The 21,516-nt window shown below is 39.5% G+C and overlaps 1 protein-coding gene across 1 annotated transcript in view; it reads left to right on the top strand.

Moving 5' to 3' along the window:
• Nucleotides 1-10,085: 10,085 nt before the first annotated feature.
• Nucleotides 10,086-21,516, top strand: part of ZRANB1 (zinc finger RANBP2-type containing 1) — a 47,485-nt gene continuing 36,054 nt past the window's right edge. Inside the window, exon 1 of the mRNA XM_062579781.1 lies at nucleotides 10,086-10,356. The gene's annotated coding sequence lies outside the window, so the exon portion shown is untranslated. The remainder of the gene's footprint in view (nucleotides 10,357-21,516) is intronic.

The following is a 21,516-nucleotide window of genomic DNA, read 5'->3' as shown; positions in this document are numbered from 1 at the left end:
AGGGATTCAAAACTCAAGTGGATGAGGCCTGAGAAGATGATCTGGTTTTCAAGCTGGAGCTGACTTTGACATTGTCCCTGCTTTGAGCAGAGGGCAGACCAGATAACCTCCAGAGGTCCCTTCCAACCAAAATTATTCTGTGATTCTGTGATAGTACCTTACTCACATTTAATAGCAATGCAGTACAAACCTGTAGGTTTTACCCATAAGTAATATTCCTGATTTTTCCCAGTATGTTTTAGGTTTACTGTGATTAATACTAAAAATAAGGACCTCAGTTTGAATGGCTTCTCTATGAGAGCACCTCCACTTGTTCCTCTGTTCTATGCTGGGATATTGGTTCAGCACCAATATAAAAGAAAATGTGCTGTGGAATTGGCAGTTGAAAGCATTGAAAAAAAAGGTAGCTGATTTGTAAGTCTGAAAAACATCTGAAATGTGTTTTTTTAAATAATGAGTTTTAAGAAACAGTATTTGTGGTCTTTTTTGTCCCACTTCTAGCTTCTGAACTCTCAGATTGCACTAAGGTTATATTTAATTCATATTTCATACTTTTCTTCACAGTCTTTCTTGAGGTTTAGAAATCTACTTTGAAACTAAAACCTCAGTATAACTTAATCACTTGACTCTAGAGGCAGGAGCTTTAGGAAGGAAACCAAATATTCCAAGAAAAACATTAAAACTCTGACAGTTGATAGAACTGTAATTTAGCACTGTTTAACTGAGAAGCTCTAACGGGACCACAAGCCGAGGCAGTCGACAGCTCCAAAAGGGAAGTCAAAGTCCAAGGGACTTTTCTCAAGGGGTTATCACACTTCAATAAGATGAAGCTATTTTGATTTTGCGTGATACAGTAGTGAGAGGTTATTTGAAACATTCTCTGATGTGAGAGGAAGACAGCCAAGAAAGGAATACGGTTCAGCTCTGGAGATGTGTACTCTGAGGGAAGACTAGCTCCACTTGACCTCTTCTCTCAGCGCCCGAGAACAAAGAACGAAGTGGAACCTCTTGGAGACTAAGCTGTCCAGACAAGTATACTTAGAATAAGGAAGTGGCAAATTCAAAGCCAAGGAGACAAGAGAAATAACCCTGAAATGAAACTGTAGCATTTCTGCTTCTTCCACAGAGTGGCAGGAAAGCAGTAATCCAAACAGATTTAGTCTCCATTTGAGAAATGAGCTTGCTAAATTGCTTCAAGTAATCAGCCCCATTCATCTGTACAGCCTTTTTCTGCCTCTGACATGTATAGTCTGGACTCTGTCTGCATCAGTTGTGTAAAAAAATATTACTATTATACTCAATTAAACATAGTATTCCTGTACTGATCAAAAATGGCTTGTGGGCAAAAGTCCAAATCTGAACTTTCTCATTGAGCCCTGGGGTTTTGCCCAGACCCCTGACTATAACTGTTGACTTGACAGAGACAGGGCTGGTGGGAAGTCTTTGGGAAACTGGGCTACGTGGAAACTCTACTTTGCAAGAGCAGAGTGGGGCAATGTCCATGTGAATGTGCCCCATAAGGGATTTCAGTGTTTATAAAGGTTAAATCTCCAGCTGAGGAACTTGACTTTTGTGAGACTGAGCTGCTTCACCAATTTCCAAAAACTTCAGTGGGAATTCAGTATTCTGCAGGGCCCTCATTTTGTAAAACTGGTTGTATTTGATTAACCTGAACTGTACCGGGCAAACCTAAGTCAATGGCATATCCTCCCACTTCCTTTTTTGCTTGGCGAGTAATGTAATGTACAGACAAACGATTATACATGGATCTGGCTGGCTTATACCATCAATCCATGAGACAGCAGCTTACCCCTCACTTAAATATACTCCTAAATTCTCTAATACTAAATCCTTACTCTGACCTGTATGAAAGAGCTAACTTTCTGTAATCTTCAAGCAATTTCTGGTGTATGCAATTCTAATACATACTCTAAACTAGAATTGTCCTTTCATGCTAAAACCCCATAAATTGGACATGGACAGCCATAAAGCTGTCACTCTTATTTAAGTGCAGGCTGTTGAAGCTTAAACTTTCTTCAAAGAAGAGATTAGGCAAGACAAACTCGTATGTAGCTGAGATGTGCAGTTGGAAGACTGAAGCAACATGTTCCTCAGTCAAAAAAATGTGTATTTCTCAGTAGGCAAGGATTATTTGGGAGACAACAAACACGCTTTTTATATTAAAGCTGAAAGATGTGCTACAAAAAGACATGTGGCAATAATGCCACTTACCTGTTAGATATCCAGATAAGAGCTATCAACAGTAGAGAATACTGACAACAAGCTAATGAGCTCCTGCTGCTCAATAAATGTCTTAGCTCTGCTTCACCATTTCTTTGAACAGTGGGAGAGAGACAGTGATCCTAGACAATGTTCTACTGCAATTATTTTATTCTCTTTCTACCCATAATTTCAGCATAACATACAAAAAAGGAAGGCATAGCAACTTCTGTGATGATTGAGGCAAGTAAACAATAGTTGCTCAATGCATCATTACTAAATTACTCCTTTTAAGTTAGGAAAAAAAAAAAAGCAGTCACAGAACTGTCCTTCCAGGAAACAAGCCTGGTTTTAAAATGACTTATTTTTTTCTGATTTATTTTTCCCCTGTTGTGTCTATAAATAAGATATAGCAATTGTGAGATATCCTGCTAAATGACTTTCTGTAAGATTAAAAGTAGGAATAAGATTGAAAGCTACTTTTTATTCAGTTCCTGAAGATTCTTATTTGTGATGTGAAATGCAAGGAGAAGTTATAGATTTTTGGTAGAACATACCTCTAGAATAAAGCATTAAAGTAATAAGAATTTATGGCCCAGGCTAGGCCTGGATTGATATAAAATCCATTCTCTTTCAAAATTTAGGACTGTCGAGACAATCATCTTTTCCATATTTTAATTTCAGGCTTGTGTATTCTTTAGCTTCATCAGCTACCATCCTTATAAGGTTGGTAATCCTTAATAACATTAAACCATCCCTGGTGCTACCAGTATTTATTGTGCTTTTCTTTATGTTAAACTGCTAGTGGAGAAACTGGCACTATTCTGCCACTTTATTGCCTATACTCTCATACTGAAAGTCTCACTCATACTGGTGTTGTTTTCTGTTGTTCACATGTACCATATGTGTTTAATCCTAGATTTGCTCATCAAAATAGTAAGTTTCAATGAGTAATTAAGAGAAAGGGCATGGAATGAACATAGTCAGAATTCTTAAGATGTGTATCAGTGGATTATGTCAACTTAAAGATAGATCTTGCTTCCTCTGTCCCACCAAATAATCTGATTACCTGTCACTGCTTCTGCTTGGTGTGATGTTCTGTGCTCTGTAAATCGAACACAGAATGTCAGATTTCTATGGCCTTGTGTGTTCCTTAGTGTAACCTTGTTTTATAATAATTCTCCTCTCACTTTCACTGAACACCTTGGCTGCTAACGCCAGCTCTGCTTGGGTACATATTACTGCTACCTGATAATATCGGTATGCTGTGTAGGAAGAGTGGTGTGCTCACCTAAGCCAGCAAAACATGAGTTCTTGCATCTGAGCGTTGCAGTGCCTCACAGCCAAACCAAAAACCACTGAGTTAAGCAATTACGATTTTTACATAATGTTTGGGGAGAGGTTATGCCTATCAGTGGGGCTCACATGAGCCAGCACTCAGAGTGGGAAGATACCCAAGATAGATATCAAAACAAACGGTTGTATAGGATGGTATTTTTATCTAGAGTCAGTTAGTATTGGAGGAGCTGGCATTACGCTTGCCCCACGAGTCCATCGTCACTTTCTTTTGGCTGGCCGTAGCGTCTTCTTGGGTCCATGGTGTCTGACAGAGGCTAAATGTAACATTGTTGGGGGTAAGAGAGATGCTGACCATTGCAGAAAGGAATCCAGTTTGTTCTGGCCTGACGTTTCCTCTGTTTGGCAAATAGTTTATGGATTTAAATCCATTTTTCTCATGGATGTTTGTCTCAAGTCCTCCCAAATGTCTTACATTCCCCTAAAGGCACCCAGGCTGCTGCTTCCTTTTATAGTTGCATTGTTACTTGTCATTGACTTCCCTGATGAATTTCTTTAAGAGTGCATTCAAACAGCTCTCTTTGCATTTTCCTATTTTTCTTTTCTCTTTGTTTTTAATTTACTGTTCCACATTTTCCTTAATTCTCTCCCTCTTTTTTTCCCCTCCTCTTTTCTTTGTCTTTGCCTCTGCATTCTTTTGCTGTGACAAACCTGCTGATGCATGCTTGGAGCAACTGCAGCGAGCCATGCTGTGCTCACCATCTGGGACGGGCAGATACTCCAGCCTCCCGGAGTCTCCACAACCATACTGAATGAACACTCTGGATTATAGCCATTGTATTGCCTCCCAATTTTCAATTTTCCTTTGTGTGTTGCTTTTCTGAGGGCTGTGTAGCACAGATTCCTTTACCTACTGAATGCTTGCCCAGCTGAGGAAAGTTTCTAAGATTTCCCTATCATGTCCATCCAGCCCCTCAGCTGGAAAGCCCTGTCATGATGCATTTACTCAATCTCCCCCTGCCTTTACCTCCTGCAGAACCGTAAGGAGATTAAGAAAAATACTAAGTGTGGTAAGCTTTCTATACAAGTGTTCACCACTTTTAACCTCTTGCTGCTATTAAAAACATATCAAAGGGATTGAGGAGGTAACAACACAATATATGCTTGTCATATTTCTGCATATTTGCTCTTAGCTCTTTCTATCTCTCTGTATATATATATATATGTATATAAAGTTGTATTTGTTTATTTTGTTTTTCCTATTTTTTTAAACAAACATTGCCTCCCTCCTACCTCTGTTGAGCATATGCTGGCTGGAGTGGTAAGAGGTGGCTATTGCCGGCTTCAGGGAGATGCAGTGCATTTTGTGGAAGGGCAGCCTCCTAGCTGGAGAGGAAGAGCAACGCTCTGGAGTTCTGGAGTTTTGCTGTGCAACATGAGCAGCTGCCTCCTCTGGCTGCCTTCTGGGAGAAGGTGGCTATTTCTCCCCAGGAGGGTACAGAGAGTGAGGCAGAGTGGACCGCTTTGGTTGCTCTTCCCCTGCTCCTTGTGCAGATCTGTTTGGTGGCCCAAGGAGTGGGATCTGCTCTCTCCTTTTTCCTCTAGTCATGTGGTAACAAAGACCCAAATGCAAAGAGCTTGATCCCGGTGTGTGGCATCACTTCTGAGATCAAAGCCCCTGGGAAAGTCAGAAGAAAACTCATGACTGTGAAAATATTTCCTGAAGGATGTTTCCTGAGAAGTACCAAAAAGCTGAGCCGACAGAACTGTTAGGATTAGCAACAACAATTCCTGCTGGATGCACTCATGAAGCCAGATGAGGGGTGGCACGAGGCTGGTAACGTCCCCTGCTGCTGGGAGCCTGTGGGGTTCATGGTGAAGGAGCCCCCTTTCTTCCAGGGGCGGGAGGCCAGCTGGAAATATCTCAGGCTCACTTGGAGGTCTCAGGAGCTGCCTATAACAACACTCAGCAGCTGCTGCAAGGAAGGCTAAGTTTAGTCTTCCAGCGCTATGTCTTCTCTGACTTGATCCTCTCCTGGATAGGAGGTATAGTGATCCAGCCATGATTGAATGTTTTTGTTTTATGCTAAGATGTGAAAAAGAACTACAAATTTATGAGACTTACCGGGCCTTGAAGCTGGGGCTGACTTGAAGGGAAGGTAGAAAAAAGGTAAAAAAGCAGTTACCCATTTAAAATACCCTGTTTTCAGTAGTTTCACCAACTGTGCTTCCTTTGGATTTTTGTGCATTTCTTTTCCTTCCCCTTTAGCCAAGTGTTCCATTTAGCTGCAAGTCTTTCTTGATTGTAAATAGCCTGAAAACACTGAATAAAGCATTGGCGGGAGCAGGATTATGGGGGCTGGTCTGGGTAGGGAGTTCTGTGTATCCAAAGTTCAGCTAGTGAGAAATAACCATCTGGTGAGCATGTACATCCCTGCCCTTGGATAAGCTGAGGAGGAATTGCTTAATAAGAGCCAGTGCTCTGCCTGACAGCAAGTAGTTACCAGGGTAAGGAGAATTACATAAAAGAGAGCTGTACTTACATATCACTAACGAGACATAACCTGTGTCCCAGGGCTGAGACAATTCTGCTGCAGCACAATGCTGCATGCCAGTACGAAATAATTTGGTATTTGTCCTTTAGCTTCACTGAAGCACGTTTTTGTTAACTGAATCTCCCAGATATTGATGCAAAATCTAGAAGTATGCTACTGCGAAAAATTTCAATGCTTTCTAATTACAGCTTTTTGTATCATTTGCTCAGTTATGAACAGGATGAATCAGAACACAAATGTCAGGGATGTTTTATGGATAAAAACCTTACTAACAGTGAGCATCATGCCAGAAGAAATAGGGCATCTTATAAGGTAGGACAGTGCAATGTGCTCTCATTTAATAGGAGACAGCTACAAATTGAAACTGTGGTTTGTTCTGAAAAATCCTAAATTCATAAATTCTTTGCAAAAAGGAAGGGAACTTCCAAGCCATCTGCCTAGCTGGCTGCCAGCCAGGCTGACACCTTAGTGGCACAAAGGGTTCCCACGTCAGGCAGCCTGTGCTGCCCTGTCTGCTGCACACATGCTGATGGTGCAGCTTCCAGCTGGCAAGGACCTGGTGGGCAAGCGGATGAGGAACCAGGTGGATTTCTTATCTGGGTTCCAGGGATATTTCTGTGAAATTTCATTTCACATGTATGATGTTCTGATTTCATCAGATCTGTGAGTTCTGATTAAAAAAATAAAACGATTTGCTATCTAAATTTTTCTGAGCTGTTCCAGAGCCAAAAACAAGCTCTTTTTATCTGGAGGAACTAGAAGGAAAGAAAAGGGATCTGTGAGGCTATCAGAGCTGGGAATGCAGGGGAAAAAAGAGTGGGCATTAGAGGAACAAGGATTAAAGATGTTTGAAGAGTGGAGAAAAGCAAAGCTGAAAGACATAGATGTGCAAGTTGCATTTTTACACGTGAATAAAGGCATAGTTTTACTATGGGTTTATTCTGAGTTACAATCGGCCATTACATTTCTTACATGCCCAGTTAGTAGAGGCAAAGAATCTGCAAGGCGTGAATGAATTCAGCTTTGCAAAGAAAGTGTTCCTAACATAAAATATGAATCTGCCAAACTAGTATGCATGTTCCAAGTTCATTATTAGGGAATTAAACTTTGTCCTTAAGCTGGTGGAATGAAACTTAAATTTTGAGTGGAATACATGAAACTAGTACTTACATAGAGTTTCTGCTACCTCTAATAAAAATAGAATTACCTTTCTGCTATTACAAAAAAGATAAAATATTAAATCTATTGAGAACTGGGTTATCAGGTCACATAGATTTTGATTTCTCTCCAAATTGCAAACCTGAAAGCTCTTACTAGATAAAATACAGGCTTTTGACACTGTCAAGGCTTTTGACACTGTCTCCCATAACATCCTCCTAGGTAAGCTCAGCAAGTGTGGGTTAGACGAGTGGACAGTGAGGTGGATTGAGAACTGCCTGAAAGGCAGAGCTCAGAGGGTCGTCATCAGTGGCGTGGAGTCCAGTTGGAGGCCTGTGGCTAGCAGTGTCCCCCCGGGCTCAGTACTGGGTCCCATCCTGTTCAACTTCTTCATCAATGACCTGGATGAGGGGACAGTGCCTCCTCAGCAAGTTTGCTGATCATACCAAGCTGGGAGGAGTGGCTGACACACCTGAGGGCTGTGCTGCCATACAGAGAGACCTGGACAGGCTGGAGAGCTGGGCAGAGAGGAACCTCATGAGGTTCAACAAGGGCAAGTGCAGAGTCCTGCACCTAGGGAGAAGTAACTCTAGGCATCAGTACAAGCTGGGAGCTGACCTTGTGGAGAGCAACTCTGCAGAGAAGGACCTGGGAGTGCTGGTGGATGACAAGTTGACCATGAGCCACCAATGTGCCCTTGTGGCCAAGAAGGCCAATGGTGTCCTGGGGTGCATTAGGAAGACTGTTGCCAGCAGGTCGAGGGAGGTGATCCTGCCCCTCTACTCAGCCCTGGGGAGGCCTCATCTGGAGTACTGCGTCCAGTTCTGGGCTCCCCAGGACAAGAGAGACATGGAGCTACTGGAGAGAGTCCAGCATAGGGCTATGAAGATGGTCAGAGGGCTGGAGCATTGAGAAGGATATGAGGAACGGCTGCGAGAGCTGGGCCTCTTCAGCCTGGGGAAGAGAAGGCTGAGGGGGGATCTGATCAATGTGTACAAGTACCTGAAGGGAGGGTGTCAAGGGGACGGGGACAAACTCTTTTCAGTTGTCCCATGTGACAGGACAAGAGGCAATGGGCAGATATTGAAGCACAGGAAGTTCCGCCTGAACGTGAGGGGGAATTTCTTCACTGTGGGGGTGACAGAGCACTGGACCAGGTTGCCCAGAGAGGTTGTGGAGTCTCCTTCTCTGGAGATCTTCAAGGCCCGCCTGGATGCAACCCTGTCTAACGTCCAGGGTCTAGTGACCCTGCTGAGCAGGGAGGTTGGACTAGATGATCTCCAGAGGTCCCTTCCAACCTTACTGATTCTATGATATGTGTAAATATCGATGTTCTAAAGCGTTGAAAGGTCATTTGTCTTTTGTTGTTTAAACTCCAGAACAAAAGACAAATTCCTTCAAAATAAACCTGGCAGAAGATGAAAACAGTTTTTTACATAAAGCCGAACTGGAGATACATCTAGAATTCACTTGTGAAATTAACAGCTCTGATAACTATTTGCAAATTCCATTTTACCATTTGTTTGCCATCATATTCTGTATAGATAGTACATGTTCAACAAATACCTATTTCATTATGTGGCATGTTTCTAGTCTGCAGAATAACTATGCAGATATAGAAATCATTTGCTTCTAAAATTCTTTCAGTATCTTTTTTTTTGTTTTCAGCTGGCCATAATTTTTCCTATGCAGGAAAATGGTCTTTGGAGTGACATTAGTCTAGTTTCATTAAAGCTCTTTCCTGTGTTGTAAAATTGTATTACGCTCTCCTAATGTGGTGTTCTAATGCGCTGTATTTTGTTGAAAATATCTTTCTGTGAACACCAAATGGTTTCTTGACAGATTTAGGAAATATTCTGGATGAATTTGAAGTGGTATTTTCTCCACAACTACATATTCCTTTTATTTTCTTATCTTTTTTATTAAGTCTAATCTATAACAGTTATTTGTGGAGATTTCCCATTCTTAAACAGTTGCAGTAGCATCAAGGATTTACCACTCTACTGCTCGCTTAGATGACAGCTTTTCTGTCATCTTGCCTCGATGCTAAGAAGGGACATATTTTCTGAAGTTCTCCTAATCATGAAGATGGCATGATTCTTTAAGATAAAGGAATATTCTTTTTACATGACTTAGCCAAGTTCATCTCAATCTTATATGTAGGCGTGTGAAAGAAAATACAGTTGTCCCAGTATTTGCTCTAGCTAAATATATTTAACTATTGGTATGTTTCCCAAAATGCAGACTGGGGCCCAACTGGTTCAACAGAGACAGGAAAAAAAGAGAATTTAGTAAATAACCCGTCTGAGAAAGACAAATCACATTACCTTCCCCCATCAGCTTTTTTTTTTTGATGTTTGCAGAAAACTAATTTAATTGTAAACGGAGACAAATTTCTCTTGTAGTCTCCACAAATAATTAACGTGACTTGTCCTGACTCCAGCTGGGGCTGGTTGTCTGCCGGGCAGCGGGGTTCTCCCCGGCGCCGGAGCCACGCGCATAAAGCCACAGCCGGGGGGTAGACGGCAGCACCACCGTCCCTTCGCGTGAACGAGACCGGCGTCTACGCGGGCTGAGAGCGGCCGAGGGGCGGTTGGCGGCGGTTGGCGGCGGGCGGGCGACGAGGGGAGCCGAGGCGAGGGGAGTGGGCGGAGCCCGCGCGCGAGGCGGGGCGGGGCTTCCCGCGGGGCCCCGCGAGGGGGCGGGGCTTCCCGCGGCGCCCTCACAATGAGGCGTCTCCGCGGCGAAGATGACATCACCCGTTCTTCCCAAAGAGGCGCGCGCTCATTGGCGGCGGGGACGGCGGCCGCTCCGCCAATGAGCGCGCGGCAGGGCGGCAGGCTGGGCTGACGTGAGGCTCCTTGCCGTATGGGGGTTTATTTTGCTTTGGGCCGCTCCAGCCGTCGCCATTAGAGGAGCCCGGGGAGCGGGGCGAGCGGTTCCCCCCGGCCTCGCCGAGTGGGCGCGCCCGCGGCCGCGCCAGCCCGCCGCGCTGGGAGAGACCATGTCCTGAGCGGGGAGAGGACGCCGCAGCCAGCGGGCCGGGGGTGGCGCGGGGCGCGGGCGGCTTGGAGCGCCGAGCGTGTGCCTGAGGGACGGCTCCCGGCGGCGGCGGCGGCGCGGCCAGGTAAAGCCCCTCTCCAGCGGCCCCGCGGCCGGGGGGCCGCGCCGGCGGTGCCCGTTCGCTGGGGTCGAGCCGCCTGTGCGGGCGGAGCGCGGCCCCCGGCCCGGCGGCGCCGCGGGGGGCGGCGGAGGAGCCGCGCGGGAGCGGCGGGGGTCTAAATACAAAGGCAGGAAACTCTCCTGAGCGGGGCTTTTCCCTCGCGTTTGCTTCTCCCGACACCGTGCTGCAGTACCTTGGCTGCTGGAGTGAGATCATTCCTCTGCTGCCTCCCGCTTCTGCTCGCTGTGGGTGCTTGGTGTTGTTTTTCTTTCCTTTTTTTTTCTTTCTTCTTTCTTTCTTTTTTTTTCTTTTTCTTTTTTTTTCCTGGCTATGTCTCTGCCTCGGTTTGTATACCGTGGTAGATCAGATGTTGTGAGCGACTGGACTGTGTTTGTGGGTTTTGGGCAACAGTTTCCATGATGTTGTCTGTCATGCGATATCGTGTATTGATACTTGATCGGGAATAAAGTACAGCATAGGAAAGATTTGCGATTCAAGCCTGCTTTTATGAATTCTTTTTTTTAAAAAAAACAAATCGATAAAAGAATAAGCTAGACCTTGGTAGTCTGTTCTTCCAGTGCCTTTATGACTGTGCCTTCACACTCCCACGCTGAAGCAACTTCCTGTCAGGACGAGGTAAAACTTCTCTGAGGAGGTCGTGAACGTGTCCGTGGATAGCTGGAGCATTACTTTTGCGTGGCGAAAGGCACTCTTCCCGCTCCTCAGCCCGGATTTCGCACACTCCCCCTCCAGAGTAGTCACTGCTCTCAGGAGTAGGGGCTAGGAGAATGATGGGAAAAATTAATCTGGGGCTCTTGCTTGGCAGATGCAGCACAGCTGCTAAGGTCTTTTTGCCAGCACGGTGACTTTTAGTTATCACAATAAAGAAAACATTTTCTAGAATTCTTATGAATTGGTGGTGTAATTTTTTTTGACAGGTTGCATATAATGTATGTCAGCAGTCTCTACTCTCTTGTCTACCCAACTCACTAAAAGCAGTGAAACTGGCATATGGGTTTAATACGATGATCTGTTTGTTGATGAAAAAATTGAAAGGTGAAACGCAATGTGTTCACTTCCTGTTGATTCCTCTAATGCATGCTATTGAAAAGCTTGTTCTGTTAATATGTAGACAGAACATCGTAACAGTGGTTCAGGAGGGATTTGTCATGCTTAATTTTGCTCTTCCTTCTGCAAATCTAATATTTAGTCTTCAGGGACTGCAGAAGTGGTTCGCAAAGCCCGCTTTTCATCTTTTCAGTGGTTATCGGAAGGAGGAGATACGGGTGAGCTGCAGGAAGAGTTGTAGAACTCACTTCATTATCCTCCTTCCGAAGGCCAAGTTGAATTGGTGTCCTTTAGCGTGCAGGGTCTAGCGTTTCATATGTAAAAGATCACTTTGGTTTAGGTTTGTCACAGTAGTGAAAGGAAGTCATCTTTTGGATGAACTGCATTTTGTAGGATTTGTGAAACTTCAGTTATGTGGTGTAATTCTCTTGAATAAAAAAAAAAGTTAATTAACTTTTCTTCTGCCTTTTAAATAAGGACAGGGAGGTGGGGATGACTGTTCAGACTGTAATCTGTTGTTGTATTTTATTGTCTGCATTAGTGTTTTCTCAGAAGTATAATAGTTAAAAATATTAGTCTAACTGGAAAACTGAATGGTGTAAAAGCATCAATAGCATCACAGAGGCATAGCTTAAATTGCAAACTAGTTAAAACACAGAATTGGTCAGGATAACATTTTCAGTCTTAGACTTGTGTGTGGCCATTCCAATCTTGCATTATTCAGGAGGTAAATTCCTTTGGTAGGAGGGGAGGAATCCCATCCCTCTTTAGAGTTCATTGCAAGATAGTGAAGTTTGCCAATACACTAGATACATTGAAGTATTATTTATATGAGAAGTTATTTTAATGCAATCAAATAATCAAACACGCACTCAAGCACTTCAATATGAAATTTACTAGCTGCTTAAGGTAGTATTAAACTAGGTGTTAGCTTTCTCTTTCCAGATTCTCTTTGCCATATCAGTTTTGCACTGAATTGAGATTATGCAGAACTTTAGATGAATACATTCCTCATCTTGTGACATTATATTAATGATAGTAACGCATTTAAGCTGCTAGTACAGATTACTTTTTTTGTTAACCAGTTCTGTTAGTAATCTCATGTCCCTTTCTCTCTCTAAACTTAAAGAACGTGTTATTTTGAGCTATTCAAAATGTATGTCAACAAGTAATTCCCACTTTAACTGAATTAATTACAATTCAGTCTCCTGTTACTAAAATGGAACTAAACTTAAGTTTGGCAACTGAAAATGGCAGACTTAGCCATAATAGAGTTCTTGATTTAAATTTTTCTCAGTGTTACTATAGAAGAGAAGGAAACGAGGCAAAACTGAAATGAGAGTACCCTTTTCTTTTCTGGTATTTGTTTAAATACAGCTGATGAAGCGCTTACTGCTTTACTTGTCAAATGGCATAGCTATTAATATCAAATTAAAGAGCAGTGAATATAACTTTGTAATGTCAAATGGAATTTGTTAGACCTACCTAAAAGATAAAGTCTTGTTTTAAAGTTCTCAGTCATACCTCAGGTGCTTCGCTAGTATTTAAACTTGTAAAACTTGTTATATGGTTGGCATTACTTTAAATTGCAGAGAATTAGAATGATTCAGTTAACTGAGGTTTTTTTTCTTTCTGCTTGCTTTTATGTCATCAAGTGCTAAAGCACAGGTTCTCATACCTAAGTAAGTAACAAAGTGAATTTATGTAGAAAAAAAATATATATTTTTTTCCTTCCTGCAATGAGTTAATGAAAAATTCAGTGAGATTTTGAAAGCTGTAACTTAAAATGTCTTGACCATTCTTTGTATTTCTGGCGTGACTATGAAGCAAACAGAGGTTTCCTTAGAATTTCATATAATGTTTTAAGTGCTTTCCTTTTTCTGAATAGGGTGAAGTAATTATAAGAGTGTGTTTTTCTTTCTTTTTTTTTTTTAAGTTGATTTCAGGGTTACTGCAAATTCTGTTAAGATAGTATGCAGTATAGTCAAACTGTAAAGCAGAACAAACTGAACTTTCTGCATTCACTTCAGCCTTTAATTTTAGGTCATCTTGAATCAGTTTGTTAAAATCAGTAGTATTCTTTCACTTTAGGAAACGTTGAGTAGGGTCCAGAGGATTATAGCATACTGAAATTATTGTCTTTTACAGTCTCACTAGAAGTGAAAAAATTTAAAATACTCTTTTTTTTTCAACTGATGTATTTAATGTTCTCGATATATTTAAATGGGAGGAGTATTATTTTTTTTTTTACTCAGTGAATTGAAGTTCAAGTGGAGTTGTCAGTTTTGCCACTTATGCTTGGCCTTTGTTAGTTTTGACAAAGTTTTTTCTTATTTATTTATTTTTTTTAACAAATTAGGGATTGGCCATCATTGGAGTTCTTGAAAATGTGACTGGGCATTAGGGATTAAAAGGTTAATTCTTTTGGAGTTTTCTTGAAATACAGGATTAATAATAGAACTGTTATCTCTTTGGTGTCTTATAGTTGAACATGTTTTAAAGAAGAATTGTAGTTTTTTGACATAAGTCTGAGAACACCTTAGTCTATAATGTGATTGACTCCGTATTTCCTTATTTTTGTGGCATTAACAGATTTTTAAGAAGCTATGTAGTCAAATTAAAGTTGTATAGACCTGAGACTTTCCAATAAAACTTTTTCCTATGCTGCTGTGACATTAGTCTTCATCAAAGTAAGACTTTGCATAAAAGAGAAGTGGTCTAGAGAGGGAAGAGCAGGGAATGAGTGGACTGAGATTTGGAGAACAAACTGTCTTTACAAAGGAGGGGTTGTACAGAGACTTTGGATCAAAAAATCAGAAGAAATTACAAGTTTTTTACAAGGAAAATGGGGAGGTGAGATACTGGGAAGAATACAGAGAGAAAGATGTATGTGCTTAGCATCATGCCTACAGAAACAGCCAGGTTTGCAGCCTTCTGCATTCTTTGCTGTACAACAGATATAGTTAGTTGGCATTTTTCCATTTCATTATTTAAATTTATCCTGATATAATCTGTCCTGCTTGTCCTTAAAACAAGGATACAGTTTTTATATGGGTTTTTTTTTTTTTTTTTTTTTTTTTTTTTTTTTTTAGTAAAGTGAAAATACTTGTTGCTGGGATTGGCTACTATTTTTCTTGTTTCCACGTTTGCATTTTATTTGAACAAAAGTGAGTACTTTTAAGACAAATGCTGGAGAAGGCAGCTGCCAGCATCTCTTTACTTTTTTTTTTTAAGGCTGAGTTCAGAATTGAATTGAAAATATTTGGAGGTAATAAGAGGTAAGAGGTGGGTACAAAATGAATACCAGGTGTGCAACCTGCTGTCTGGAGTGTGTGTGGCAGTGGAAGAATGGACCCTTGTCCATTTTGATAAGTGTAAATAGGACTTTTTCCTGAAACTGTTACTTTTGAGGAAAGAAACTACAATCTTTTTTTGTGCCAGAAGTCAGTACGCAGTGACATTTTATTAGGAGTGTGTTTACCATTGCTTTTGTCAACAGCTGCTGAGGTTTAAAGATCCTCCTCCTGGCTCTTTGATTTTGGTTTGACCTATTCTTGAGTAGTCTTAATAAAATGAAAAAAAGTCTGAGCTACTGAAGGTGTTTACAGATGCTAATAATCCTCTGTAATGTATGTGGTGCTCTACCCTCTTTTAGACAGACCAGAGTTAGCTTTTCTGAACTAAAAAAGAGATTTGTCTGAACCATGGCTTACATGACTCTGGAAAGCAAAATAAACTTGAGTGGTCTGTTTTGCTTTCAGTAGGTTACTACTATAATGATCAAGCCACCTTTTAGTGGCTTTGAAGTTTATGCACTTTTCTAGAAGCATTCATTTGAAAATTATGCAGTTTTTAGAGAGTGTGTGTTCACTACATCATCCAACAAGAAAAAATGACCATGATAGACTACATAAATATGGATAATTCTTTCAAAAATAGGAAACTTGTGTTTGTAAAGATGAATGTAGCTTTGTATGAGAGTCCTATCCTTGGTTGTAAAGACGATGAGTAAGTGCATTACTGATGACTTGTACTTCTTTCAGGCTGATGGGCTTGAAAGTATTTATTTCATCCCTATTCTTCTTCCTAGGATATAAGCAAGGATTCAGTAGAGAGAGCTATGATATTTCTTAGAGGGCTGCTAGCTGAATACTTCCCTGAAACGGAGTTTCATCTAAAGATCTGGGTCTTAAGTCTTCTGCAGTTTCAAGAACTTTTGAATAGGTGCCTGTTTTTGTGCTAGATCTCTCTTTTTATTTTGCACTGCCTATGATTGTTCAAGGTTTATTTTGTGGTAATTTTTTTTTAAATGCATGACAAAAGCGTGTATACCTTCTGCCACAGTCCTGTGGGTTTAGATTCTGACACTAAAAGCTTCCCCGTAAAGTGCTTGTTGAAAAACAATTTTTATCTTGCTTATGGGTTGAGATGGCCTACTGGACTACTTAAATTTCTTTTTCTTTCTTTCTCTCTCTCTTTTTTTTTTTTGACCTCTATATTACTGTTTTGTTTGGCAGGGATAAAAATAATTGTCACCTCATAGCTTTTAAATGGTTTATTTAAAGAAGATTGTTCAGTGTTGTCTTTAGCAGAAACTTATTCCCATTCTTCTCCCTCCACCTCCAATAGCTCGGTGTTTTAGGACTGTCATTCTGAAACCTTTCTAACAGTACCAAATTCCTCGCGCAGTTTAACTTAAGTTGTTGGATTTGCATTGTGGATTTGCAAAATATGGATCACAAATGATAAGCTTCAAAAAATGTGTGTAATAGTGACTTAAATGAATCCATCATTCCTTCTCCAGGAAGTAGAATTTTTTTTGAATATATTTTATTAAAAAACCTTTGTTACTCTCAATTTTTGTTCTGTGGTATTTGATACTGCATTTATTTTGTGTACTATGTGGTAGCAGTCTTTGTGCGCTGTGATATTAGAATGTATGCTTCTTGCTTGCTTTCTCATGCTCTTTTAAATTCTTTTAAAAACTATTTTGATCCTTTCCTCTACTGTCTAGCTCGTATCTTAGAGCTAGATAAAACAGCCCAACTGAATGGGGTTAGCACTAGAACTTGAAGTCTTAATGACAGTCCAATTGGAAATGCATATATCAAAGACTGTCCTTAACTGTATCTGAAAGTAGCTTTCTATTAATTAAGAGGAAACTACACACTGGTTGATGCTGAAAGTGTGTGTATTTTTCTGTTTTATTTGGAGGCAAGTGTGTTTTTTCTGTCAAATGGTGGGTGTGTTTCGATCTAGTCATGTTTCAATTTGTGTCTAGCTGCTATTGAGGAGGTCTAGAGGATAATTACTAGAACTGAATGTCAAATGTACAAGTTTAATATGATATTTCCTTGTTAGCTGGACAGATTTAAGTGTTTTTAGGTTCTGATGTCTGATTCCACAGTTTGGTTTTATTCAGAGTATGACATCTGGTTTTCCTCATCTTGTGTAAGAGTGGCTGAGATCTAAACAAAACTGAGTCTTATGTTTTAGGCATGTAGTCTAAACACATGTAAAATATGTTTTTGTATTTGGCCCAATCTTTTTAATTAAAAAAAGCCCCCCAAGCCCCTCTTGTTCAACTAGAGAACTCTGTACAAATCAAAGGTGGTTTAAAAATGAAGTGTTTTATAACAATTCTATTGTGTTTTGTTATTGTTTTTGTTACTATACCGTACCTCTTTATTTATCAGTCAGTATTCCTCTGTTGCTGACTGTTCATGATAATTAACTTAGTTAATTGCCATTGCTGGATAATTTTTGTAGTTCTGTGAGTCTTCTATCATAGCTCATTATTTTGAATTGGTTTGCTTGGTTTATGATCAGTATTGTGTGGGAGATGGTATTATGTAACTGTTGATCTGCTTATTCTCATTTTTCCAAATGGTATTTGTTTCTAAGTAAGCAGCTGTATTTTGTCCTTCCTAATGTGTGGTAACATCTCATCTAAACATTTGTTCACTATACCTGAGTCTAACCCTCCCCTCCCCCCCCCCCCCCCCGCCCCCAAATCTTTTGAAATAAGAGAGGACACTGAATTGGGAGCATCTGCCTCAAAGATAATTCTTTTGTAGTTTGTTCTCAGCAATTAAGGCTTTACTAACTTTTAATCACAAATTTATTAGTGAGGTGTAATTTGACCCAATTAAGATCAGTAACAAATAAAATTGGAACTTAAACATAAGCTTCGCAGAGGGATCAACTGCAATGGTTAAGAGTAGGCTTAAACAAAAATGCTTTAAGTATTAAACATCATAATAAAATGTGCAACTGAAAAAATGAAATGTTAAGTACTGTCATATATTAATTCTAGAGTCAATTTCCAGTTTTTGTAAAGAATCACAAAATCACTATTTTTAAGATCACTTTAAAAGTAACTTAAGATATCTTCAGCTTGCTTATGGATGGTATAGGTAATAAGTGCCCATACTCCCAGCCAGTTAGAACTTAGGTATTTCCAGTTGTAAAAATGTTTAACGTTGAGCTTACTGGAATGCAGGAAAATGTTTGTAGCTAAGTCTACATCCTAAGCTAAAGTCCGTTTACAGTTCTTGAAAAAAGGCATCAGAAATGCAAGATCTGAAATGTTTGACTTACAGTACAGAGTATTTGCAGAATTGTTATCCCATTACACTAAAACTGCATATAAATTCTCTTGCTTATATAAAGTTAATCTTTATGGATCATTTCAAATATTAGCCATTGCATTAGAAATGTGAATGGAGTAATGAAAAGAAAGCTGAAAGCAAAACCAGCGTATTTATCTGAATATGAGAAACCTCTAATAAAGTAGATTTAAGATGCTTTGATTTATAGATTAGTATCTCATTTCAAAATGAAAGCAATTTTTGCTTAACTGTAGATAACTGAGGCTTATGGTCAGAATTTACCCAGTGAACAGAATCCTAAACCTGAGCATTTTGTAAAAGTTACTACTTCCTCGGTGGTGGGTTTTTTTTTTTATTATTATTTATTTATTTTTTTTTTTTTTTTTTAGAACTGCAATTTTTTTTTGAATTTTAGCTAACTGTCCACTTACAGGAATAGATGAAAAGTTGTATACAATGAAGCTGGTCGTATGTAAAATATTCAGTATACAGAATATTTGATAACCTAGACTATCAAAACTGAATAAATATGTTAATTAAAAATTTATCATACTCGATTCTTACTCGTTATTTTATTATAACTAAAACATTTTTTTTTCTTATGCATCTATGAATGTTACCCTGTAGATCTATATAGCAGTGTTTTTGTTTTTTTCCCCCCCCAGACTTGAGATTTGGCCAGTCTTTACTTGATGATGCCCTTAAGGCAGCAGCATTTGTCCTTTTATTCCTGTTGAAAGCAAACTTACGGTTCTGCCAGCTGAAAGGACAAAGCTTTCTCCAGATACTTGCCTATCTGGAAAGGAGTGCTCTTACTAGGCTGAGGATGGAAGGGATAAAGGAGTTTGCCAAAAGCCTCCATCTCCTAACATGTTTCTGGCGTTACCTCGATATTACATAATGAAGGGTTTTTGCTTTCTGTAAGGGTAGGGGCAGTCTGAAACCAGTTCCCACTCTACTGCAAATAACCAGCTAGTCTTTTTGAAGAAATAAAAATTTTGTAAGCATACTATTATGTCTTCAAGAAAAAAACTTCTTGAACAGGTTACAAAAAATGTCTAATTGACCTTTTCCTAAGATGATGGCACATGCTCTCCTCTTTGCCAATCTGTTTGGGTTAGTATCTTTAACTTCTAAAGAACTGTCCTAACAGTCAAAACAAACTATGCTGCCTTGTTAAATTCCTTTCTCTAGTATATTCAGACTAATATAGAAAATGCTTCTACATTTGTGACATTTTGCTAATCCTTCTATTCTTTGATATGTAGTTATTGCCTTGATTAAATTTCCTTATTCAGCACTGATCTAATTTGGTTATCTCGCTGACAAGGTCAGTAGAGACAACAACAGGGCCTACTGCTTGTTCCATTTAAAGCATGGAAGCTTTGGTTCAGGTTTTATGCTTTTAATATACTGACCTGTTGAGATTCATGCTGAATTAGCTCTTGACAAAGCTATTTTGCTAATCCTCAGAGACAGGTGGAGGTAGGAAGGAACAGGGCATAAGAGTAAATAGCAAGTTAAGGGAAAATGTCAATAAAATTCCACCTTAGGAAATTACCTAAGGCAATTTTATGTAAAAATCAATTCCTTGATTCTTGACAATACATTTTAAATAGCTTCTTTCAAAGTGTAATTTTAAAAATTGTTTTACGTGTGGCATGTCACAGTGATTCTTGAAACCAGGTAACAGAAGAACAGAAGTGAATTTATGAGACCAACTAAGTAACGGTATCTTTTATCTAAGAAATATTTAAGGAGCTTTTGGTGAATTTATAAGTTTGAAAAAGAAGGAAAATGTTTTTCTTTTACCTGTGAGCTTTTGTACAACTGTGTTACTCTCTAGACCTTTCTACTAGCTATGTAAACAAATGAGCAAAAACTTTTATTTAGAGTCCCTTGGTACAGGTTATGTGTGATTTTAATTAAAAAAAGATATCAAGGATGGTCAGCAACAAGGCTGGATGGATAGTGGCAGTACTTATAAATCATGTGGGAAAAGTGAAATCAAAATTACTGCTTTATTTCTCACTGTTTAAAAAAAAAAAAAAAAAAACTCATGCACCTTGTCTAAAAGGTAATTCCGTAATTCTACAGAACAAAAAACAACTAAAACTACCGGAATTCAGACAAAACCATGCAAAAAGATAACCTGGATGTGTGACTTTAATTTCTAAAGTCTGAATTTATCTGCTGCTCATGGCTTTCAATTTGACAAGATTTAGAAAGCTTATTAATATGTAAATGAAGTTTAATTTTCTAAGAAATATACTAATTTTTTATTACCATCAGAAGAGAACTTGAGGCAATGATATACAAGAGGGAAACACTTCAGAAAATTTGTCAAATTGTGCAGTGTTAGTTCTAGGCAGTTTTTCTTAAAAAGCTCCACGTCCATTAAGTATTAGCATGTGTATTTATAAACTGCAGCAATGTATCCAGCTGTTGATTTTAAAGAAGATCCTACAACTATTGGACTGAGACCTTTTCTGAGTAGTAGTTGTGTATCTAAGCTGTTACGAATTGCGGTATATTTGAGATTGCGGTCAGTGAAAGCGCTGTTGTTTGATCTCTTGCTTTGACTTCCAGTCGTGTTTCTTTTCGCTCCTTGGTGTGGTCAGAAGTGTGTAAGATGTTACTTTTCCACCCCAAAACTGTTGAGCTAATAGATGCTTCTGACGAAACTGAAACATTATCACTGCTTTTTTTTTTTTCTTTTCTTTCTCTGAAAAGTTGCTTTGCAGTATTTTAAAGTAAAAATAAACAACTGTTCTTTGCTTTTTTGGAACAAACTATTACAGGCAGCCGCATCAAGTGGGAGAGCTCTCTTCCCCCCCGGAAGTCTATCACCCTAATTTGGGTGTAGGTACAAAAGCAAAGACAGTTTGTTTGAAAATCGTTGCACATAAGCAAAACAAATTAAGATAGGAAAACTGATCTGATCAGTTTAATTTTTGTGACGTTTCTGCCAGCAGATGTACTTCTGACATAAGCAGCCTGGCGGAAATCCTTAGTGTAGACTGGTCTAGATGAGCTGCTGGCCTGTTAATTGGGCATTGTTTGAGCCAAAGGGAAAAAATTAACTTTTGGTGGCAGTGAATAATTGACTTGTGTGGAGGGGAATATAGTTTCATTCTGTCACAAAAGTATTATTTGAAGACTTCATTGTTTATTCATAATTTTTCTATGCCATTTAGGATGTTCCTGTGCAGCTAAAAACAATAACATTCATGCAAATTGAAACAAAGTAAAACAAAAACATTCTGATTATTTCTTATAGATGACCTTTTGACTTGTTTTGTTTTATTAAAATATTATGTGTTAATGTTGGAATATTGCAGCAACTTTCTTTGTGAGGTATAAGAATGTAATATATGCTTCTCTTTAGTGTATTGAGTTACTCTGCTAGTCTGCCTGGAAGCTCTTTAATGTACTGTATACATAC

The sequence above is a fragment of the Rhea pennata genome, chromosome 7 (assembly GCF_028389875.1).
Source record: "Rhea pennata isolate bPtePen1 chromosome 7, bPtePen1.pri, whole genome shotgun sequence".
In the NCBI taxonomy this organism is placed as follows: domain Eukaryota; kingdom Metazoa; phylum Chordata; class Aves; order Rheiformes; family Rheidae; genus Rhea; species Rhea pennata.
This window is presented reverse-complemented; position numbering and strand designations above follow the sequence as displayed.